The following is a 25,642-nucleotide window of genomic DNA, read 5'->3' as shown; positions in this document are numbered from 1 at the left end:
TGATTACGCATAAAGAGCTTGGAGAGGCTAGGATCAGGATCAAGGTCAGTATGTGTGTGACAACAGCTTGCAGAAATGGTTATTTTAAAAGCCTGAGGTGAAATACATATAACCAGTATTTTTCTTCTGTGAAATGATAAGCATATTTCTCCAGTTAATGAGAAGCACAATCTTTCTGAACTTGAATTTTATCAACTGGATATGTAGGGTTTTCTCCCCACCCTCCAGTTGCTATCCTTCTTTTAGACAGTTATGCAAAGATTTTCCTTTCATTTTGCAACATGTGGCAATGAATAAATACCCTTCTTTGGCTAATTATCAAAAGTTACACTAATACTTATGCATTCAGGTATATTGTTCCATAAAATCCTTTGATTTGTTTAACTAAATATGCTCTTTCCCTTACTATCTGTATAAAACCCTCCAATAGTCCTAAGTTTTTATAGATTACACTGATTTCTACAGTGACATTTTGATTATGAAACCTTTTCTGAAGAGAACTCTTGAACTAAGACTACATCTTTTCAAAGATAATTTGCTCTCAGTGCTGTACAGACAGCTGAGATACAGGACTCATCTATACACAGCTGTATTGTGGCTTAGCAGATGACTAAACAAGTTCTTTTGGTATAACTCAGTAGAAGATATTTAGGCTGAGGTATTTTATCTTTCATTTGCAAAGGGTTAAAATATTTCTTCTCAGCTGCACTCAGTAACTCATTAAAATGTTGTAAAACCTTCACAAGTCTAAGCCCTCTGTGACATCTTGCTCTGAGCACCTCAGTCCAGGCGCTTGTATTTACAGGATAACAATCAAGCCAATGAAGTCACAGGCTTAGTCTTATGTGGCTCCTGCTATGTGGGAATGAAGGTGCTTATATGTAGGCTCACAGAAATAGCTTATAAACATAATTTTATATCAGTGAGTATTAGAGGCCAAAAGAAAAGCTTATAGCACCTTATCAGTATGGCTTTCTTGCAGCAGTACATGCTGCATACAGGGAACCAGTGCGAGTCTGTGTGTGCACAGACAGCACAAACACACAAGTTTCACTGCGAAATCCCTTAAGGTCAGTAGTGAGAAGATCATTCAAACACTGATTTCCTAAAAGAACAGAAATGCGAGTAAGTCCTAAGAATGCCTCATTAGAACCAGGTAACACATGCATAACTGAAGCACATAAAAGTTTTGATGACTTTCCTAATGGGTGGAAGCAGCAGGTGCAGAAAACTTGCCTATTAGGCCACAAGCGATGAGTAGCTCTAATGCCCCAGGCCTTTAAAGGTTTCCTTGTGTCTTGAAGCTGTAGGAATAACCTTTGTGTGTTTTTAAGCCAGTGACTGCATCGCTTGTTCTTACTCTGTATGCTGTTAAACTTGTGGTTTTGCTGTGCATGACCTTGCACCTTATTTGCTACGTTTCGAGTGCTTTCATGGGAACAGAATTATTAAGCAATAGGCTTTTCCACGGGGTTTATCCTTAAACCATCTGAGAGTTTAATGAATACTAATATTCTACTGTTTTTTTCTTTTGTTCTTCTTTAATAAGGAGGTAATATAATCCCCATTTTACATATGGAAGAGAAGTTCAGAACATTTCAGATTAAAAAGTGAGAGCCACAGTACAAGGAGACCAGGATTTTGGATTTCATGCTATTTGGCACATGCTGATTGCCAGCAGCTGTGAGGGGTCGGTGCCAGGCTGGTGGAGCACAGCTGTTTGGGGGTACTTGTGGCAATCAGTGCCCAGCTGGGTGGGGCAGGTGGAGCTTTTCAGGCGCAACCTGGGAGGAGCTTTAGGAGGTGGTAGTAAAAGGGGTTTGAGGTAACAGAGAATGTTTGTTATTTTTTCTATTCTGTGGAGCTCTGTCTTGTTCAGGACTGCTAGTAGGGTTATGGGGAAAGACTCCTGATTCTGAGTAAGGGAAAACTGCTGAGAAGTGCCTGAGGAGTCTGAATGCAGGACTAGTGGGGAATGCATATGTGATGTTATGTTTAACTTGCCTTTAGCTAGCTGATGGGGAATACTGATTATGGGATAATGTACAGAAATGAAAAAAGATGAGTGTAGAAAATCTTCCATTTTTTTATGATTCCTAAGCTTCTAAACTCAGGGAACCTTTAAGTGGTTTGGAGCCCTCTTCTGAAGGTAAGTGTCCAATGTTCAGAGAATGTGCAAAACTTTATTATATTTGCTATAATGTACAAAAATAACTGTGTGGAAATACCACGTGAGAAAAAGTTTGCTCTTTCTGTGGAAGGACACTGTTGGGGTTAAACATTTGGATAATGGGGACCATGGCTTCTTTCTTGCTGTGAGCTCTTGTCTGCTTCTAGTTCTTAGTGGAGTAGCCTGGTCTCTTGGACCTTGTTTGCTGCTTCTTTCCTTTTGGCACTTAGTGCAAATTAAGCTCTGTATTCTTGCGGTTTTTGGTTCTTCTTGCCTCCCTGTATCTTCAGCCAGGCTGACCTATGCCCTTTATTAGCCCAGCTGCCAGCTCATAGTAACTCTCTATTGTATGGGTGTTAACTGAGTGTATTTAGGTCTTACGTGCTTGTCTTACAAGTTCACAATACTTTCAAAATATGGATAACAGAAATTTTATGATGCTGGTGAGAGCTGCCTGTGAAATTAAAAGTCTGATTCCAAAGTCCAAGTATGCTAGAAAAATTCAGTGGATTAGCTATTACACTGTGCTTAGCAAATCAAAGTATTTTTTACTGTAATTTTTGCTTTCTGAAGTTTTGGAATTAATTTTTCTGAAACATTTAGCCTGAAGGAGCTACTCGACAGATGTATAATCTACAAGTGCTACAGTTCTGCAAAATTCTAAACTGTCAATGAGAAAGTATTTTTAAGTTTTTTTTGCTTTTGCTTAGAGTGGCTGGCATAATCAAGTAACCTTGATTATGCATGATAAAATCAACACCTTTTTAATAGTTTGGTGCACAGTCCTTTGGAAAAGGCAAATAAAAACGAACATTTTCTTGTTGGAGTCTTTCTAATACTCCACATGGAAACAAACCCCCTTGTTTTTCTTCTCTATTCATGTCTTTATGAAGAACTCAATCAGCTGTTTGGGTTTTCTTTGTTGGAAGTTAGCAATGGAAAAGAATTCCTTCATTAGGTGACCTAATGCCCCTCACCCTCAGTGTAAGATTATTCTCTGTTGTACGCTTATTTTGTCTAGTCTTATTTAAAGTGAGAGCTATGCTAGGACTTATGCTCTTTCCTCTGAATGACATTTCCAAAGCTGAAAATGATCTGATTATCAGGCATGGTTTTCTGCTTTACAAACTAAATTTTTATTTACCTTACTTTCATCTTAGTGAGAACTTCTTTATTATGTAAAATATTTTATTCAGCTCCTGAATAAAAGTCAGTCTGTTTTGTTTCCATATGTTTACATATGTCTCCAAGAGCTACATTTTCTGCCAGTCTTTTGTTTCCATCTAATGGACCTAAGTCAATTTAAAATTTAAGAAGGTTTTCTCTTCTTACTCATGAATTAGTCCAGGCAACTTAGCAAATGTTCTTCTTCTCCCACAAATTATTTGCAGTTGGAGTTAACTTGTGAGTAGCTTGTATTTATTAGTTCTTGAGCCAAAGTCCTGTAACAAACTGTCAGTGATAGCAACTGGCAACAAGTGGATCCCAGTCAGTCTTAGAATGTACATGACTTATTTTTGATTTATGTTATTATATGGAGTAGTGTGCTACTGAAGGGGGTGAGTTTTTGTTGGATTGTTTTGAGTTATTCTAAACAAGGGTGTGCTTCTGGAAGTTTTCTGGAAGATGTTTCCTTCCTTTCCTGTACTGTAGCTTAAAACTCTTCAATTGTACTGTCTCTTGCTTAATCCTTCAGCTTTCTATTCATCCAAAACCTGGAGTTGTTTTTTTCTCGAAGTTTTCTTCTTAGTCGCAATTTTTCAAGCTTGCCCTATGTCTCCCTGACACAGTGTTCATTTAAAGATATCATTACTCTTATTTCAAATGATCTGTGGAGAAGCTTTTCTTAATTGATACTTTCTTCCCATCCCTTGCTCTCTTTTCATTCTTTCTCCCACTCATGGCAAAAAGAACAGGTTCACCACAATGGCAGCTAATAGAGGTAGCTCATACCCAATTCCATCAGTTTTCATTATATCTCCAAAACGTATTTGTTGGACCTTTTCAGGCTCTCTTAACTGTGTTTTAGTAATTGCAGCAGACTCTAGGGCATGTAGGTGATCGAGGCAGAAATGGAATGTGAGTCTGCGTATTGACTGCAGTACAGAGAAACTTTTATCTCTGGATCATCCAGGCCAAGTAGGTGTAGAATGAAAATTTTCAAGCAGAAGGTGAGATGTTCTTGCTCTAGGACTACAGAGAATATGGAGGTAACATTAAAAGAAGTTTTTAAAGCACATCTCTCTAGAGTTAAACTTCAAAGAAATATTTATTTCTTATGGTTGGCACCAACAGGTCATTGGACTTTTCAGTGTTGAGATGGAGCTTATCCATTTACATATCAATGTACATGCAGGATATTTTCTGTAATGTGATTGCAGATTAATCCTTGGTAACAATCTGCTAATAGAAAATAAAAGCACCTGCATGAAAGTTATCTATGTCTGAGCTGCTCACTCAAGCACTTCTGGGCCTTGGAGGGTTTGGTCTCCTACTCCCAAATGTAGATGCCTAAAATGAACTAAATTATAGTGCCCTGAGGTATGAACTGTTGGTAGCAGTGACTATAAAGGGAGTCTGAAAGAACAAACTTGCATAGAGGTGTAAAATCATAAGTAAAAGGACTGCTGTTTTAAGAATAGGTAGATGCTATTTTTGCTGAGATCAATAAGAAAGATGCATCTGTATGTATCATAATATTATTAAAATTATTATTGCTAAAGCATATACTTAGAAATGCTGCACTGATTTGAGTGAGGAGGAAAAAACCACAAAAACACAACCTTAACTTTAAGTCCAAAATGATCTGCACTTATCTGTCATCTGTAAGCTTAAAATTTAACACAAGAAAAGCTATCTTTTGCTGTCTGTTGCCCATGGTGATACGTAGGTGCTAGTAAGAAGAATAAGGGAAAATCTTGCGGAAAAAAATGTTTCACTGCACGTGTGGAGCATGGCTGTAATGGCTGACAGAAATTGTTTAATAGGAAAATGAGTCATCTAAGCCTGTAACAGCCTCTATCAGCATATGAATTTCTGAGGTAATAGAACTCAGTGCTCATGCAGTGGCTCTTTACAGCATTAACTTTGAGACCTATTAGGCTCTGGAACAGTGTCCCATGGAAAGTGATAGAAACCCTATTGTTCAAACTTTGAAATGAGACTGCAAGGTGGTGAATGTATGTTAGAGAGCAGTAACTCAGAGATTAACTTGGTTGAAAGAGATGGACATAATAAATCAAATTCTTTGGTCAGGCTAAACACGTAACGTTTTCTTCTTTAGATTTTCCACATTAATGGACCGGCTTTGTTTGTCATGGAGCGCACTACTCTAGCCCTTAAAGTCTTAAAAGTACAGTTGTGTACAGGGTTTTATTAATTTCTATACCAATAGTTTTAGCTGCTCTGTTTTGAAGCTAAAGTAGTTTTTATTTTGCAAATTTTGCAGTAACCATGACCTCTTAAGCACTTACAAGCTTTTGTCTCCATTGTGAAGTCCACTGCACAGTCATAAACATAGAAAAGGCTTTACGAACTCTCCTGATAATCTTGGTAGTCAACTAGAGTCAGTCTATGATGTTCAGATAAACATATACACCTTTTTGATGAAAGAAAACTAATTTTACACTCATCCTGATATTTTGCCTTGTTTAGCAATGCCTGTCCCACTATTGCTCAAGCTGGTTTGCTGAATTCCTGTGCTGACAAGGGAGACTTGAAAGGAAACCTGGAGCTGGGGCTAGAGGGAAAATGGCAGTCTCTTGAGAGAAAGAATATTGACAAAACCATACCTTAAGCATTCTTAATTGTAGTCAGTAAAACTTGAGTCAGTGTAAATAATAAACTGCTGATGGGCATAAGGGCTACAGAGAGGTTAGTCAAAGCTCCTGGAGAATTAAAGCATCTGAGAATTGAAATACTGATTCAAGATATATGTGGTAATCACAGCTTCTAATTTTTCTTTCTGTTTTAATTTTTTTTACCTGAATGTATGTTAAATTAAAGGTCATGAAAAGATTAATGACCAACTAAAAAAAAATAAATTTAAACCTTGCTACTTAGAAAAGAAAAATCTTCTAGGGAACGGAAATGTAACAGTGTAATGCCCTGATCATTTTGGTATCAGTGTTTCTTTGATATCAGATAAATAAGTCCAAGGTGTTTAGTTTTAGTTTAGTAACTTTCATCTTGTTTCTTAAACAGTGATGCAGTATTTAAGGCTACCTGCATACTCCAACAATTCAGATGTTTTTAGTAAGTGCTTAATGATGTGAGAATAGAATCCAGACAATTTTTTAAATCTTTTTGGTAAAAGGCATACTGTACCCTTTAATTCTTGCAACCCATCTCTCTAGAGAGAGGAAGAAAGATAATGACTGTCACAGATAAATGCAAGCAAATGTAAAAAGCATGCTCATATTAGCTCAAGCTGAGGTTCTGTGTATTGGAGTATCCTGCTTGCAGCAGTGGCTACTGAAAGCTGAAAGAAGAAAGTACTTCCTCTGCTCTTTTGACCAGAGAGGCAAGAACTGTCATTTCCTTTTGAGGGGGGGGTGTGGTGCAGGAACAAGTATATATCAGAATATAACACCTATGTAGGATTTTATGGGTTGGAGTCTGTGGGCATGTTTTTTTATTATTTTTTTTTAATTTTTGTGATAATGAGTTGAACTTCTAAAATAACCTTTCTTTTTAGTGCTTTCAAACAAGCCTTTAAACCTTTTTCTTTTCTGGTAAGAAAACATGTATTTATTTTTTACTTCTGATTTTTATCAAATTGTGTTTTCTGCCTAAATCAGGTATAAGGTTTGGAAAATCTGCCTTCACATAATAGCATCCAAATAGCAGAAATCAAGGTGATTTTGACTTGTGTTTCAGCATTGCAGGATTAATTTGAAATCACAGCCTTGAGGTAAAAAATTAGAATAAATTTTTTAGGCAGAAGGTTGGAATCTGATGGTAGGTCTCTATTGGAACTAAAAATACCTACAATGTAAACTACTCAATTTTCCAAAGTAGTTGGTTCAAAAAACAGGCTACCACTATGTGACATGCCTATCATTATTTTAGGGCAATAAATATAATACCTAAATATAATAGCGTATTTCTCAAACTCTGAGTTTTAAGATATAAAGAACATGAAAAATCACTGCTGCAGTTATGTGGTTGTGCTTTTTGCTGGAGGAGAGGTTTAGCATGAAAGAATTTTTACTATTATTCATATGTCTGTTGCAACAGTACTGGATAGACCCTGACCCTATAATTTTTACACCATGCTCAGAACAGTAGAGATCTGTTTACCCCAGTCTTGAATATAAACTTTGCAAATATTTCATGAATTAGCCAGCAATTAATTTGTCTTTCAGATAATATGTTCTCTTGTTTACTTGCTTTTCTACTTTCTTTCACTCTTTGTCTCCTGAAAATCTTTGTGGTTAACAATAGGCTTCACAGCTCCTTGGAGGAAGAATACTGTGATCACTTTGCAAAGAACCTTCGTATTGTACAGTTCAGCTCTGAGGGTGTCTCAAGTCAAACAGTGGCAGTGGGTGCTGTGTTTCCTCAGGAACTGCCACTGCAGTTCCTCAGGAACTGCCTCTAACAGAGGCAGCAGAAGCCACATGTGCTGCTTCAGTCCCTGTAGTTTTGAGGCCAGTGTATAAATTTACACCACCTGTTGATCCTGGCTTGAAGTCAGGACTGGACCAAAGAAAGTCATGGCTGAGAAACTGGTGTGTATTTGCTTCTGATGATTACTGGGGTGCTCGTCAAGGCAGTGTACGCCCTGCTAGTAGTACATTCTGGCAGTAGTAACTCCTCAAACTTCATCAGCCAGAGGCACCTGGTCATACTGGGTCACAGCCTTAACCTGTCTATATAAGCCTTTCAGGTCTTCTTTCACCCCGCTATAGTCTTGCCAATAGTTTTCTCAGTATGGAAATTATAGTCTTAAATATGACTATTAATTCATAAAGAAACTGAAAATTAAGAGGAAGAAAGGGAACTTGTTGCAAATAGCATATGGATTTGGGGTTCACTAAATCGAATGATGTTGACATAAAAGTGAAACGCTGCAGAAATATTTGATGGACTTTGGAGGCTTTTTGTGTTGGGTCAGTACTTTCTCTACTGAGGGCTTTGCTGAGAAATAAGCTTGTGTGCTTCACTTGTGCTGAACTTAAGTTTTTAGAGGTGTGATATTGATATTAACTGACAGGTCATCAAGTTCAGCTGAATGAGGTGAGGGCCAGAGTGAGAGGGACTTTAAAGTTCCATTTTTACTTTTTTGTTTGTTGGGTTTGTTTTTGTGGTTTTGGTTTGAGTTTTTTGTGGGGGGGCGAGGGGAGCAGGGGGAGTCGTGGGAAGGGAATGGTATATCTGCCTAGTTTATGTTGTTGTAACCTGCCTTTGTTTTAAGCATAATGTGGGAACATGAACAAAGATGCTTGCAAGACCGTAGTAGTCAGGGAAGCGATGAGATGTTTGGTCTGAAGTGCAGCACGTGCTGCCCCCTGGGGGAAAAACCAAAATCAAAAAGCAACAAACTCCTGGAAGTGCAAAGGATGTGTTTTCCTTTTGATTAATGAGAAAGTAATTAGCAGGTAGTATGGTTTTAGAAAATTATGTAAGGACAGATAACAGACGAAAAATGTCCTTGCATGTACCTTTGGGATTATGACAAGCCGTATTTGGAAGATACCATTAACAATAAATGATTCTTGCACAACACTTAATATTTTTCCTCTTCTTTAACATGTATTCTGTGTCATGGAAATGAAAACTAAAATGCAAGTCAGTTTATTTATTTTCCTGTTGTTCCAGTTCCGTAGATTATAAATATTAAGTGTATGAATAGATTTAATTACCTTTGGAGTAACCTTTTTTATGTACTCAAGAAATTCTGACTGCACCCAGAAAAAGGTGGTGGAAAAAGCTGTCCACAGTGGACATGAGTCTAGACATGAGGTCTTCCTTACAAAACCTTAACTGACTAGTTAGAACTATGTTATGCCATTGATGAAGTTAATATTCTGAGAGTAGCCAAATTACTCATGCCACAATCTTAGAAAGCAGAACGTGCCACTAGCTTCATTAGTACATGCTCTGGCATGACATGTTCTCAAAGTAGAAAGTATCAATGAAGTACTATAAGCTTGTGGCATGCCTGTGGCATTTTGGTCACTGTACAAGGTGAAAAAGGTTAGTGACAAGTGTTCAAGCGAATAGAGCAAAGTCAATATGAAGGGCAGTTAAATACATCAAGGCTTGTCAGTGTGAAGAAAGGAGTCCAGACTGCTTATAATAGAAGACTTTGAATCTCTGAGTGGCATACTAAAGTGCACAGAGTGTTCCTGTCACTGACTTTGCAACTCCTTGTGGTAGATAATTAAAGGTTGGCACAGTGTACTTGGGAAATACCACCATTTGCTTCCCTTGATCTGATGGTAACCAACACAGGCAAAATTCTGGCTAGATGGATCTTTATTCCAAGCTACTGTATCTACTCACATTCCTATGTGGATAGGCATGTTTATGTTTGCGGATGAATAAGAATTCTACTTAAGGTCCATAAGTCAAGAAAACAGAAATGCAAGGTCTCATGCAGTGTTGGGAATAGGGTTGGGGAGAAGCAAAATAATTTCAGCGGAGAAAAACAGTTACCATTTACAGTGTCTTCCGTTAGTTCAGTAGACTTTCATATAAATAAATAATTTTAGGTTTAAATTATAATGCAATTTAAGCTGAAAAAGTGAACAAAAGCCCAAGTGACTATGTGTGATTTGTGAAACAGTACAGGTCTTCCATCTTTTGAGACAGTTTCCTACAGTGCCCTACATTTCTCTTTCCAGATACCACAGCCTTCTCATGCCGTGTGGTTTTGCAGGTTCACTGGCTGTTGAAACTGCAGGATTTTCTTAAAAGTGGAAGAGTTTTACTCAATGTCAGTGTTGTGGCCACAGCGCTTATGGACAGTGCTGTGTTACATGACAGTCCTCTGTGCTACATGAACACTGTCACGGTCAGCTGGCCAGGAAGCCCAGATGCACTATGCTATGGCTGGAGTATCTAAAACTCCACAAGCATTTCCACCTTGTTAATCACACTTTGGTTGCTGGAACTTGTGGTGGTAGCTCTTTCTGTTACATAAAGCATCAAACTAATGGCATGTAGCTCTTTCTATTGCCAGCTCTGTCAAGTGTGTTTGGTTGCTCTGACCTATGAACTGGTTCCTTAACAGTCACATTTAGTTATAGTTTAATGTATAAATCCTGGAACTGCTTCTGAGGAATAGTTTATTTTTGCTTTCCAGTTCCTAAAGGAGTCTCAATCTCCAGTCTCCTGAAGGAGTCTGAAGTGTCATATGCTGCAAAAAGTTGAAATTATGAATGACAAGTGGGGCAGCAGTGTTTGCATCCTGAACCTGCTGGAGAGGGTCTGAATTACCTGTGGGAAAGCAAAGGCAATATGACTGCTTTCAAATATCATGAGTGAATTACAGCTAGGACTTATACTTGCTACAGCAGAATACCTAGGTTCATGCACCAGTGCAGGTCTGCTATTTGGACATTACGTGGAAAATCTGGTTTGGTTGTCGGACTGAGAATTCTAAACTCATTTCACAAGTGAAAGGTTTCAGCAGAGCGACTCTCAGTAAAGGAGGGAATTTTGAGCACCTTCATAAATGCAGTGCTGGATGTCTGCCTCCACTGATGCTCTAAATTTTTCTTTTCCTAGCAGAAATCCTTTCTTTTCTAAAAATATTTACTTGACTCTGCATACTGCTGTCTAATCTAGAGATGGATAATATAGTGCTGATTTGAAAATCCAGACTGGTATAGGACATAAGAATGACCTTTTAAAACATGGCTAAAACGAGTTGCTTTGAAACAAATTTTCAAACTGAATATACTCCTGGGTATAGTGTGGTTTCTATACCACCAACCCCTGCTCCTTCCCCCCTGCCCCCCTTCCCCTAACCACTGCTGCTGTCCTAATCTTCTAGACCATTTTGTACCCTCCTCTTATCCTAGGTAAAATACAATTGCTGGCTCTGATATTCATTAAGTGATAATCCAGATTAATTCAGACTTTGATGTAGAAACAAGTCCTATTTCAGCTGCCAAGAAATCCAGATCACCCCATGGAAAATGCACGCACAGATGCACGTACACATACACGCACACACAGTATGTAGAATGCCTTAAAGAAACTGTAGCTAACCACCTTATTAGTATTCCTCCCTCCTCTGTGTTTCACTTGCAGCAACAGAGGGCTGAGCAAAATGCAGTAGAACAGGGACAGAGACAGAGCTGGCAATCATCTCGGTGCAGGCTGCTGAATGTAGGGGGGTGGGGGGGATGCAGCAAAGCAAGATTAATAACCTTGCCATAATCCTGTGCACCCTGGAAGGAGATACCTCCGGTGACTGAGCTGTTCTTGTCTTGATTAATTGGACTGAGTGAATGAGTGGCTGGCAATCCACCTGGTTTGGAGGCGACCCCCTGGATTTGCTGATCTCTGAATCCTCTACCCATCTGGGAAGGTAACAGTGAGACATACCATCTGCAGCACACAGAGCAGCTATTGGAGGCTACTACTGACAGTTTGCACTACAGTTTTTTGGTGAGCAAGAAGCCAGGTACATTGTACAGTAGGATATTTCTGTGCTGAAGCTACTGAATTTCACAATCTGGTCTTTCAGCAACCCCCTACGTTCCGTTTTCCAATTGCCTTTGAGTTCTGGGCTTACTTTTGGCATCGTCTCCTGGACGCATTTTGCTGGGGATGGAAGAGCAGTAAATGGAACCTCTGAAAACTAATTGTTTTGCTTCTGTGTGACTCGAAAAAAGCTGAAAGAATCAAATCCAGCTAGAGGAATTTAAATTTCTTTGTGAGAAGTTTACAGAGAGACTGTATAAAAGGTAAGTCCAGGGGGTTGTCTACCCCTTCTGTTTTCTTGTTTGTTTCCTGCTTGTTTGCTTGAAGTGGGGGAAAAAGGCAAAAACATTAGTACTAGGTGGATAGGAGTGTGGTGTTTGTAAAGTCTTCTTGTAATTTGTATCTCCTTTTTATATCTTTTTCTGTTCCTCCCCCCCCCTCCCCCCTGCCCTGCCTTCTCCCCTTGCCATTTCCACAGTAAAAATGCTCGCAAAATAATGATCTATAGGGCTGCTGGAAAATGTTAATTAAGTAGCACTAGAAAGCTCCTTTCATTTCAAAGGTATTGCAATTTCTAGGAAGAGAAATCTTTTGTATTGAACAAGCTAAAATATTTGGAAAGTATTTAGAATGGGCAAGAAATATAGCTCATACAATATCTTCAGTAGAAGCCTCCATATTTTCATAAATCTTGTCTAGTTTTTTTCTTTGCATTTCAGTCAGCTCTGGAATGATGAATATGTAAGCAAAAAGCTGCTTCTGCTGCTGTTAGCCGAAGTAGATGGTAGCAGAACAGAAATTTTAGGATTTGTGCATGACTTATGTGAAGTTCATCTGTTTGCTTCTCATTATCCTTTTGAATGCTTCTTCCTTTTCCTTTTTTTTGACTACAGAATTTATGAAATATGTAGAACCAAACAGTAGCTCATACAGAACAAAGTGCCAATCTCAAATGAGTTCTTGTAGGCCATTAATTTTTGGGATGGAGGTGCTTCTAAGCACTCAGATGACCAAAGTAAATTACTTATCTAGCATTGCTCATGGCACTCCAGATTTTCTGGAGATCTATCAGTCATATTGCTCTGGTGCTACTCAGTGTTTAAACCTGGCACTTATCCTCCCACCCGCACCCCTTTCCACCAATGCAGTTTCTGCAGGACCAGTATGACTGTTGTAGCCTTTCCCATCTTTCCATTGAATAATAGAAATAAAATACCATTGTATTTCAATAGAATCAGAGCTCTTGTGTTTGTTTTTTTTTTTTTTTATTGCTGCACTGATAGTACTTAGCATTCCCAATGAGGTAAGAAAACCATCTGTAAATACATTTTGAAGGTGCTTCATTCTCCAAATGGAGTTACTAGGTACTCACGCCTTCTCAATTACATGAATATGAATGACTAATATTGAAGGATATGGTCTATCTTTAAAATATGGCATAGCTGGATATTTAGTGTAAAAAGATGTGGGTCAAAATGCAGTTCTACTGAATAAGCAGATGCTGAGGGGCTTCTATGTGTAAGTATACATATGTAATGTATGTAAAGAAATGGGGAATTACGTCAGATTTATAAATACAAGGACACATCAAATAGGATGATCCATTTGGTACAAAGAAGTATAATGACCCTTCTTGTAATAGATCCTGTGCTGTAAAGCTTAAAACTTAATGAAAAGGCTCTGCTTCAGAGTAATCAAATCACTTTATGTTATTGCATCCTGTCAGTCAGTCCCTCTATTTCCCACTGGTTTTGCATAATAGCTTTAAAGATAGATTAAGGAAGAAAGGAGAACTGGTCATAGGTGTGTTTCTCCTCATTTTCTGGAAGTGATGTTTCTGTGTTGCATGTGCATTTACTGGATTATGATTATGATAAGCAAATCTTTCTGAGCAGGATGCAGTTTGCCATAGTTTTCCCTCACTGTACTTTCCTCAAGCCCCCATTGCATGTAGCACAGCAGTCTCTTTCATCAGGCAATGAGCTATGCTCTCTTTTAACTATGGAGAACAATCTGCATGTGATGAGAGCTAAAAAAAAAGTGGGTGTGTGCGAAGAAATGACAACTTGTGATTTTTGAAGCCTTACCCTGGTTTTAGAATTGAAGTATGGAACGAGACCATCAAAGCAGAGATGTTGACTGGATGAAAGCATGGGAGAAATGTTCTGCCTGGAGATGAAACTTTCATATTCTGGTGAAAAAGACAACACATTTGCTCCACTAGTATTTCTATGTATTCTGATGTGTGAAATACAATTTTAGAAGTGATGCCCTAAACCAAGTAGGAGGGCAGTCACTTGTATGCTAGAAAACTGTTACCACTCTCTTCATGATGTCCAGATGTTATTAATCATCTACCTCTGGTTTTGCATGTAGTATTATCTCCTTATATATTGCAGACTAAAGCAAATAGTGATTATTTGGCATTTTAACAGATTCACTGAAGAAGAAACTTTGTGCTTTTCTCTCTCTGCTCCCCCAGTTTTGTTGGTTTATTGGATTTTACTTAGAACTTTTCCTGAAATTCAATTCTGATTTTCTAATTAAACTGTCACATTTGAAATTTTTTGACTTTGTTTGTACATTGTGTACATGACATTATATATAACATAATATGTTATTACAGGATCAATTTTGGTTTCTAGTACCATTGTTATTTTTATGGTAAGAATGGAAATGAATACTCAGTGCTAGCAGGTTTTATGTGGGAACAGGCTTTAGCACCAGTTGGACTGTGTGGTTTGTTGGTTTTGTTTGTTTGTTTTTTGTTTTGGTTTGGTTTTTTGTTGTCGTTTTTTTAAGGAAAAACACCAGTAGTTAAACTGTTAAAAGAATGTCAAGTGTTTCATCTTAGTGGTCCTTCAATTTCAATTGCATTTCATAGTGTAATGCCCCATATACCTTCAATCTCACCTAATGTGGAAACTGCTTTCTCCTCTGTGCTCTTTGGTTGCTTATATGAGCTCAATCCACTACTCGAATGTCTTGTTGAAACGGGAAGAGATGGCCTGCACAGGTCTAGTAGTGTATTGTGGGTAAAGTCTCTCAGTAGGAATACGGGTACAATAACATTCGTATGAGCTGAATTGTCTAAATGTTCTTTTAAGAATAAGTGGAAGATATAAAAAACCGAAATTTCTTTTTCACTTAGTTCCAGTTAATTGAACATCTTCCTTTCCTTGTTGCTGAAGTCAGCCAACCAGGCACTAACCTTCTCCAGCACATGTTTCTGTGTTTCTAAGACCCAGGGTACTTTACACATGAATTCCTTCTTCTTTCTGAAACAAGCTGGGCTGACAACTAGTAAGTAAATCTTGAAGCAGTGTAGTGGCATGCAAGCAAGGGGAGGATGGGAGAGAGGAGATGTACCAGTAATTCCATGACTTAAACCAAAAGAACAAGCTCTGTGGGATTGCAGAACATGTCGTTTTGATTGCTGACTCATTGTATTGGTCCGCAACATTATCTTACACTAATGTAATGACACTGGGCCTGGTTTTGAAATAATGAGGAGGAAAAGAATAGTTTATCAGTAAACACACGTTGCTTATGATTGTGTACTTCTTGGACAAATAGTATGATTGTTGGAAATTCGTGTACGTGGAGTTAGGGTTCTTAAATCTTTAAAAGAATTAATAAGTAAAATTTAGTTTTTGCCATTTGAGGAAAAAAAAAATGAAGTTACAAATATATCTTTTCAATAGACAAATTAGTTCACTGCAATAAATTACACTTTTCTTGTATTGCTTTCCTTCTAATTTCTTCTGATTCTGTGTCAAAGGATAAAGTTTAGGATCGAAGGAGTCCAAAATTCCAGTTCCTGGGCTAGCAAACATGGTAGATAATCTGCTGCTTCAGAGTTTTGAGTTTAAAGCCAATTAATTTTCAGCTTTCAGTATTCCTAGTTGGAAGTGTGAAAATTAACTTTGTTGGGGAGATTGTTTAATCTCTTAGTTTTTCAAACAGATAGGTTGTTTAGGGGAGACACCCATTGTGGTGCTACCTGTTATTTGGCCTTTCACAGATTGAGGTAGCCAAGAAAGCATCTTTTGAAAAGTAAGAGTTCCTTATATCTTTATCAAATTAGCACAAAAACTCATGTACATTTGAGGTGTATAACAAAAAAACTTATTTAAACAATGTAGCTTCCAGGAGTGGTCTGAAAGAGTTGTGTTGAGAGCATGGTATACATGCGTAGGTATCTGCATCTAGAGGCTGTTACTTTTCATGCTGCTGATGGTGACGAAGTTCTCAAAGTTAAGATTCAAATGACCCAGTAGTATGCTCAGTTCTGTACAGCCATTTCATATTGCTAAGGAGGAAACTTACTGCTTCTATGTGCTCAGAATCTGCAAGATGCTGCCATGAAAGAATGCTTGCTGCCAAACTTAGAGTAGTTATGTAAGGTAGAATCCTATTGATACTGGAGGAGGGTGGTGGGCAGAGGTTTCTTCAGAACCTGGAGAATTTCTCAGAACATATACTGCAGAGGCAGAATTGTAGCAAGAAATGTAGGTCTCTTCCCAGTGTATAGTGAATAAAGTTTTTGTACAGACAGCCACTATTCTGTAATTTGCCAAAGTTTCTTTACTCAGTTGGCCATCAATGGTAAGTATTGTTTTGTATTTTATGCATTGCAAAGGTTAACAAATTTTTAAAGCAAAAGTGTGTTTAAATGAAGCTCATAACTGCAGACATGAAGGACTTCTCTTGCTGCATTTTTGACATGTCTTTGAGCTTGTGAACTCTGGCCAGGAAATTTTCCATGAGGCCCATTCTAACCTCTTTGATAATTTAAGATGTTGTTTTGGTAGGTTAAATTTGTCAAGGGCTCATGAAGTCCAGCACGTACTAGTAATTAGAGAATCAGTTCCAGTCCTGTTGTTTGTCCTGTTTACGAGAGTAAGAACAGGATTATATAATTCTTTGTTTAGCTTCTCTGAAATTGCTGATTTAGTGTGAAGTAAGGGTACAGACAGAGGTGGGAAGACAGTAATTTTTATGGAAATGTTTGCTTAATTTTATTTAACTCCCTGTGGGAGCAACCCCTCCCCCTTCTCTTGTTTATTTGTAGGAGAAAATACTGGACCTATCAAGCGGTGCACTTATTTTTCATAGAATCTTGGCTTGCTTTTTTTGAATTTGTTTACCAGTATATAATCTTTACTGTCTTTTCTGCTGTCTCAGGAAGAAATTGGTTAAACGAGAAAGAAAAGCAACACTTCTGCACTAGAAATGTGATGGTTCATCGGCTTATTAAACTAATAAGACATTTTGGTATTATTAGGTAAACCTAGGGATGGCTCTTCTCTAGGTGATTTCCATCCCCCCCTTACTGTTCTTCAGTTAAGCATTGTTGAAAGCTTCACTAGGAGCTTCTAGTTGAAGGAACAAAGAAAGTGAATGTTCTGAGGTTAGGCCTTTCTACAGAGGCTCTCACACTAAGGCTGCATTTGTTTCAACCTATTTTTTCATGTTCTGGGGAGCTACTCATGATAATAACTGTGAATTTCACATATACCTTTAAATCTTCACTATACCCTGAGTTATTTCAGGAAAAAAATTATGTACTTTGAAGCTAAATGATCCACCTACTTAACCTGGAAGAGTAGCTTGCTTCTGAAAAGCAGAAAATTCAGTAGTAGAAACTGGAGAGAAAAGGTGGTATGGGTGAACTCAAAGAAAGAAGAAAAAACAATCCAGTGATTACCCCAAAGACAAAAGTAGCTTCATATTCTTGAAAAGTATAGGCAGTGATTGCATCACACAGACTGCACGTGGAAGAAAATTTTAATTTTGCATGCAGCCAAAGTGTATTTTAGCAGTTTGAGTGTGGGGGGGAAATGGGTTGTAGAATATTCTTTTTAAGCACCTCAAGCATATGTTTCAGAAATAGCACTTAGTCAGGATTCAAGTCCACATTTTTATTTTAAATGGGAGTAGAGAGATATAGCAAGGCTAATAACAGGAGTGGCATTATCAAAACTCCATAAAGGATTTGGAGATCTCTTGGAAAAAGCTTTGAAAACTTAAACCTTGGACTTGGCTAGTTGCAATCTAGTTCTGAAAACAAATGAGCGGAGAGACATAATTTGGAACATGTTTGGGTGAAAGGAAAGTGTGAACTAGAGAAGAGTGCAGGCCCAGAAAAGCAAGACGCTTTGTGTGGTTAGAAATTTTTATGGGTTTGAGCTAAAATTGAGATTAGATAGGATTTTGTGGAGAATTCTAGTAGTGGTAGGTTAACAATAGTTAATGCTAGGATCAGTTGAATTCAGGAAGCCTGAAGCAAACTAAGACATGCAGAAGAGATAATTTAAGTGTAGGTATGGAAGAGCCTCAGTATCCAGAGACAAGATTCAAATAAAGTGATTAATGCTTTGAAAATTTGTATCATAAATTATGAAATAATATAACTGAATGGGTTAATTTTAACTTCTGGAAAAGAAAGTATGATTTCTGGGGTTCATGAGTTCAACCTTAAAAATTGCCACAGTCTATGTAATCACCCCTGTCTTCCAGTGAAAAATGTAAGCCAAAACTGTAAGTTGTGACAATCTTTAGTGACTAAAAAAGTCATGAATGACTTTATATTATTAGCTCTAGAATACGCAGAGGAATTTGGCTGAGTTAATGTATAGTTGGATTAACGTAACCTGGCTATCAGGTGGTAAATACTTTTCTTTCTCCTCTTTAAGTTGCATGTCACACCGGATCCACATGGGGGTTTTGCCACTGAAATTTCAGTGGATGCTTGTAGTGGAGTAGGCTGTGTATGGCAGCGCTGCTCAGAAGCACCTCTTGTTTTCCTGTGACCTATGGGAGAGTATCTGTGCTATTTACTGGAGAGTGAAGAGGCCTCAGGGAGCAAGGACTGCCCTAGCCCTCCTTGGCTCTGTCCTGCCTTGCAACTACCCTGTAATTTAGATGAGCGGTAGGGGAGAGACAGTACAGCCTGACTCGTTAGCTTTTCTTTTTCTCCATTGTCAATGATAGTCAGGGCTTGCTACAGTAACCTGATGCCCTCCTTTTACAGAAGTCACAACCCTTTCAGGCCGCAAAAGATCCCTTCAGACTGGGATTCCCTTGACAATCAGCTTTATAGTTTAAGCAGCTTTATGCAATACTGAAAACAGTGACAGTTGAGAGAGGTAACTAGGAGACTTCTTGTATTATAAATACTTGTCTTGGGAATGTGTACTTAAGGGTATTAAGCTGCCTGAAAGAGTCTCTTAATCTGCCTTAATTCTTCTTATTATATTCTTTTTCTGAAGTAGGCAGAGATGCAAGATCTTTTTCATTTAGGTGAATAGAGTAGTTCCACACCTGTGGAACACACATATGTATGTTTCTACTAGACATGTTTACAGAATGTAGAAAGACAGGAGAAACTGAGTAAAATGTCTGCCCAAAATACTTACTTGTGTTATTTCCCATTTGAAATCAGAGCTTTGCTGTGAACCATGAACATTTCAATGATTTTTCTATCTGGAATGTAATAGAAGATTTTTGAAGTCTAGCAGTGGAGAAGCCTAACTTTTTTCATTACCTCTTATTTGTCAGTGACATAAACTTACATCTTTGTCTCTGTCTAGGAATGAGCCAGTTTGTAATGTTTATGGTGGTATCAGCAGGAAATATTCTTCCCCAATACCACCCTTCTCTTCGCCCTTTTGGATACTGGAAGGGAAACTTCAGAAGGAGAATGTTATAAAGTGATGGCCTTGAGGATGCAGAGGAAGTAGAGATGGATAAAACTACTGCTCTCATATTCATAAATGTTTAATTTGCTAGTGGAAGTGAATTTTTTGTTATTATCGAGGGAGGAGAAAGTGCATTTTGGCAAGTCATGATTTTTCTAAATCTATGAATATTTGGAAAAATACCACACATTTCCAGATGTAACAAAAGTATTTATTTTCTAAGGTTATTTTGTCCAAGTTTAGTATCTATTGTACAATGAGAGTCCTCTCCTATTTTTTATCAGAAACCATGCCTGAGCTTTTAATACTTAAATTCTTTTACTTCTGAATTTTGCTGATAATTGTCTCTTTTTCCTTTCTTTCTATATTGTTTAACTGTAATTGGTGTACTAGAAGGCTGCTTTCATGATCTTGTCCAGGCTCTCAGGCAATGGAAATGAGTAGGTAGTTCCAATAAGTCAGTTTATGAGAATAAACATTTGGCCTCCAGTTGTTCTACAAATTATTGTCTAAATAGTACTTTTCAAAAGTAGGTACATTTCTGCGATCACTTCAGGCTTAGGCTTTTTTAATTATTTAAGCCCAGTGGTAAGCACTACAAGAGGCAGTGGAGAAAAGGTCACTGGAGCAAGAAGATCATGTCTTCTACAAAAGGCCCTGATGTTCCATTGGATTTTAGTAGGATAATGCAGACAGTAGAAAACATTAAGAATTTAAGGTTACATGGGCTTTTTACCATTGTTAGTAATATGACTGGTAAATGCCCTTTGTAACTGTAATACTCTGTTTGAATTTTTAATATGACAAAGGAAAAGAAACGCTTTGTTTCATTTTCTAAAACAAATTATGAACATGCTCATACACTAAAAATATTTTGAGCAAGACTACTAGTGTCATACTAGGGTGGTTTGGTTTTCTTTAAAGATCTCATCTCAAGGTCTGCTGCTTGAGCTGTTGGGTTTTTTACTCAGATCTCTAGAGCCTCAATTTTATTTTAAAACTTGAGGTTATTGAGAAGTTGATGTGTGGGTGATATGAGATGAAACTTATGATTTTTGTCCTTGCTTTTGTCCCAAATGGGAAATCTTTGTTGAATTCCATTGTTTATGTAGACAAAATAAAACAATATACCTAATCAATGCTCTTTTTGCCCTATTCATACTAATCCTGAATAGCACTGGGATTATGTACTGCATTTAAATCTAGGGTCATGATCTGGCCCTTTTAGAGGGAGCGGGCTCTTTTTCTGTGGCTGTTGACATTAACAAAGTTCAAGTAGATATGGTCAGAACAACAGTCTTATATTTGATATACTATAACCTTATGCAGCTACTTTGTGATCTGTTTTAGTTGCTTTTTGCTTTCTCTATGACCAGTTTTCCTGTAGGGTAAAAAGTGTATAGATTTATATACTGTATAGACTACTAAAACTGTTATTGAGCTATTGCATTAAGCTGGTAAATTGTTCCCCCAGTGCACGGCTACTACCCCTCAGAACAAAAATGAGAAGCTTTCCTGTTACCACCTTGTGTACTTCTGACACTTCTGCTATTTCTGATTAACTTGCTTTCTCTGTATTATAGTAACAAATATCTTTAATGGCATTTCATTATATATATGATGCCCTGAGTTTCATGAGATGAAGAAATACTTTTACTTGCTTGGGCTTTCAATTTCTACTTGCAGGCACTCAGCAAGCAGTAATTTTTTGGAATTTGTTGTTGAATGACCATTAAAATGCAGTCATTTTGTGAGACAAAGCAATACCTCCCTTTAGAGATCATGCTATTTAAATTGGCAGAACTGGAACAAAATAGGATGCACAATCAACACAATGCTGTAAGGGTCAAAGCTGTGGTTCAGATATTTGGTGTTCTACTGCCTGTGACCTTTAAAGCCAAAATTCTTTTATTAAGCTGCTCCTCCACAGGCAGGAGTGAAGATCAGAACGCTAGAATTGCCTTGCTGCTGCCTTTTGCATTATGTTCCTTGGATGAATAGGCTTAAAACTACACTGCAGTAGTGCAGGATGGATGGGGAAATGGATCGTGTTGGAGATGCCTAACTCTGAACTATGTGCAATGAAACCTGTCTAGAACTGATGCAATTGGTATTCATATTGGAGAGGGCAAAAAAATTGATCACTATGTCAGGATAATGGGCAGCTTTTGTGCCATTTTAGGGTGTAAGGAGGAACTAGACTATTAGCAAGGCTAGTTTTGATTTTGTTTCTAAACATTGCTGTTGTTAATTATTTTTCTTTGGTTGTTTGCATGGCCTGTGCTGATAAGTATGGAGATGAAATACAGAAGCAACTTCTGACTCATTCTCTTCCACAAAGGCTAGTTCAAGAATAATTTGAGAAGCATTAGGCAAGAGTTGAGTCACTGAATCAACTATGAAGTTCTACTTGATGTACTGGAGGCTATGTCTTCCTTTCCATTGTTTTGCATAGCTCCTGGTTCAGTAGTGGGTGTGAAGATCCAGCCGTAGTCTGTACAGCAGTGTATGCTAATACGTCATGTTACAGATCTTGCTCTGGAATTGCAACGTTGATTGTGTTTCCCTCAAGGGTAGAAACAACGAAAGTAGAACTCTGGGATCAGTTTGAACAATAAAGATGAATATTACAAAACCCACCCAGGTTTTGAACCGCTTTAATTGCCTTGTAGAGGCATAGGGAAACCTGAGGACAGACACCTCTTTCTGAGAACACTGACTGGTAAAACAGAATAGTCAGACTGTGCAGCAGCTTTGGGGCTTAGAGATCCTGCAGCAGTCCAGTCAACTGATCCCAGCAAAGCATCTGATTGCAGTGTTTGGTAAAGTCCTGTAGCAAGAGTTTTAAAGAAGGTAAGGCTGTGATGCTTGAACCTGTAGTCACAGATTGAGAGGAACCTCTGCCCCCTGAAGATGATCCATATGGCATTTGAGTATTAATATTACAGGCTTCCATCAAAAAAGTAATAAGACTCCATGGTGATCACTCTTAAATTTACAGAATATAATAAAACATTAATAGAGCTTATTTCTGTTGTACTTGTTGAACCATCCCATAGCATTTAATGTTTGGGTGTAATTTTCTATTGAACTTGATTGGAGGATCAAAAATTAGGAAACTATGATTAAAAAGCAGATTTCCACACCTACCTGACTTAGTACGTATTCCTTTACAGGGCAAATATATTTAAATTTAGGATCTTATCTAGATTTGAAGCACAGAAAAACAATGAAACATTTTACCCTATCACACCTGTTGTGGTATAGAAGATGTGTTTAAAACGTTACTTAAACTTGCTGTTAACATTATTTCTATATTTGATACTTTATCTATATTAGGTAAAACTAATATCACAGCATTGTAATCAGCAGAGGACTTTTGTGTGTGTGAAATAGGGAAGAAAGGTGCACAAAGATGGTGGCTTTGACTCCTGTTTTTGGAAATTAATGCATTAAGAACTTAAAAATTGGTAAGAGGTGATGAAACTTTGTGGGGCTTGAAGTTTTCAGTTCTCGAATATGGCAGAGGCAAAATTGAAACAAAGCATATGCATTCATTAGTATATACATATTCTTCCTCTAGAAAGTATAAACATAAAATAAAAAAAATTCCAAATCTGAATAAGATGAAACACTGAGTTCAAGGCAGTCCCTACCATCCTCTGCATAAATATGGTTTAAATAGTACAATTAATAACACTTCAGTCTTGTTATCATATGCTGTCCCTGCCAGAATGAGGTTGTGTCTGTATCAAAATACTTTGGGCTACTTTCTTTCATGAAAGAATTTGAATTAACTTTGTGTTTTAACCTCAAACCTTCATAAATATGGATACCCCTCTGTCTCTGCTGCTTTCGTTGTTCTCTTAACACTGCATGATTCTAACTTTTTCAGACTTTATTCAGAGTAGCAAAGTATTTATTTAGAAACGCATTCCTGTTCTTTATATATACAGCTAGAAGTTGTGTGTGTATATATACACACACACACAGAGCTATTTCTTCAGAAGGTTCAAGTGCTTCTGTCATAATCACTTCTGCTACAACAGAAGCTGATTTTCTGTCCAAAACATTAAAACCTCTTGTACCTGGGGGGTGAACAACAGCTTTTTAGATGACCTTTTTGCTTTTACTTCAATCCGTGGAAAGAAGGTCAAGTTTCATCTTTAGTTGGAACCAGTCTTCCTTACCCTGCCTTGTCTCCAAACATTAGTCGCATGTTTTCCGAACCATAGCCATTTGCCTCCTCTCCCATAGAAGTGTGTTTTCTCTGCAAGTCTTTTAGGAAGACTGCATCTCGAACCCAGCATTAAAAGACCATTTAAGTGAACCCTATCTCTATTTCAAATCCTTTAATCTTTTCTGTTTGTTCCTTTTTTGTTGTTCTGGACTTCTTACTGAGTTTTATCGTGACTGAAAGTAGACATTTTAAAAATTGGTTTGTTTCCTTGGTGACCCGGAACTGCATGAATCATAGAATCAATCAGTCATAGAATCATTTGGGTTGGAAGTGGACCTTGAGGATCATCTAATTCTGACCCCCCTGCAGAGACACCTTCAAGTAGACCATAAGTTCTTAAAGAAGTGCCACTTCTGAATTCAATTTATCATGGTGCAGTGTGAGCCTTGGGAACACAGAGTTGTCAGCAGGGCTCCTGAAGCACCAGTTCAGCTGGTTTCTCTCACCTAAATGCAACACGAAAGGAGACAACAGAGTGAGGAGGCAGCCTCAAGGTACTGCTGCAGGGTCACGCTCATGCTGGGCAGGGCAGGGCCCCTGTGGAAAGAGCCGTGATCCCTGCCTGGCTTAGCTTGTTAAAGCAGCTGGTAAGCAAATATACGGTGGTAGTGCTAACAACTCATTATTTCATTAGCTGTGTGTGTTGTCATGGCTTAGTGGGCTTACAGGCAAGCACATAAATTCAATAAAAATTAGGTAAAATGCGCTTATTACCTCTCCCAGTCTCCCCCATCCCTTTTTCCATAACTGTAACTTCTCCTATACAGAAATATAATTTATTTTTTGCTCACTTTTGATCTAAAAAGCCAATTGAAGTTTAGGGTATTAAGTACTGTGTTAAGAAGAGATGATGATGACTAATTTTGCTGAATCAGTTCACTGAGTAGGGAAGGAACCGAGCAGTGGAACAATGACCTAAGCTTACTTCAGACACTGATCAGCCAAAAAAGAGAAGGCCTTACTATTTAGAGAAAGTGTTATGAGGCTGTTGTTTGTGGTGTATTAGTTTCGATCACTCCTGTTGATCATTTTGTTTATTTGTATGGAACTGGACTGGCTAATGTAACTACCTCTGCCCCTGTCTGTTAGAGGTGCAGAGGTTGATGTTTAAGTTACTTGGTTTGATGGAGACTAAAACAAGCCTGTAACTATCATGAATAATGGTTATTTTCACCATGGAACAATTGAAGTTTTATAAAACCCATTTCTTTCCTAGGTGGAAGAGCACAGATGCTCCATACCTGTCCCCTTCATATTTTTAAATTATTTTTTTTTTCTGCACGGTTTTCTCCACCACGGGGTTCTTTTGCTAGGTTGGATTTAGTTAGTGTGGAGTGTCAGAAAATAAATGGCAGTACTTCAGGTCTACCAAGTGCTTCTTGAATTTCTAAATGAACAAACAATATTTCCCCTTGAAAGAGAGACAATCTGGCTGCTTATACACTAGAATAGCTGGTAGGGTTAGAGTTATCCTCAGGAATCAGAGTAAAATCCCATTGAGACAAATGTAAAATGTTCAGAACTCTTGTCTCAGGTTTCATGTAGATGTAGGTGTGTATAATCACATTACTTTTACTTGGGTCATGTTTTAAGGTACTTAAGTCATAAGGTCTTAAACTTGGAAGAGCTGAAATATTCAGTTCTATCCTAAATGAAAGCTCTTTAGCAAAGTGCTCTGGCCAGGAGCTAAATCTTGTGAAAATTCCACAGCTGTAAAATATTGAAATTTTCTTTAATTATCTCAATTTGAAATTGGCCCAAATAGAAGTCATGACTGTAAAAATTAAGCCCATGTTTTTATCAGGAAACCAGTCATGTCCAGATTCTAATGGTTTGGAAAGTGATCACAAATCTGAAGTGTACCTTACT

At 37.8% G+C, this 25,642-nt stretch overlaps 1 protein-coding gene across 12 annotated transcripts in view; it reads left to right on the top strand.

The window, feature by feature from the left end:
• The first annotated feature begins 11,383 nt into the window (after positions 1 to 11,383).
• Positions 11,384 to 25,642, top strand: part of LRRC4C (leucine rich repeat containing 4C) — a 487,665-nt gene continuing 473,406 nt past the window's right edge. For 10 of the 12 annotated variants that reach the window (XM_064657791.1, XM_064657789.1, XM_064657785.1 and 7 more), the window contains exon 1: positions 11,523 to 12,093. The gene's annotated coding sequence lies outside the window, so the exon portion shown is untranslated. Of the gene's footprint in view, positions 12,094 to 25,642 lie in introns of all 12 variants that reach the window. The other 2 variants (XM_064657787.1, XR_010431243.1) reach the window with 2 other exon arrangements.

The sequence above is a fragment of the Pseudopipra pipra genome, chromosome 6 (genome assembly GCF_036250125.1).
Source record: "Pseudopipra pipra isolate bDixPip1 chromosome 6, bDixPip1.hap1, whole genome shotgun sequence".
Lineage (NCBI taxonomy): Eukaryota > Metazoa > Chordata > Aves > Passeriformes > Pipridae > Pseudopipra > Pseudopipra pipra.
The sequence above is the reverse complement of the archived record's forward strand: the minus strand, read 5'-3'. Positions and strand labels throughout refer to the sequence as shown.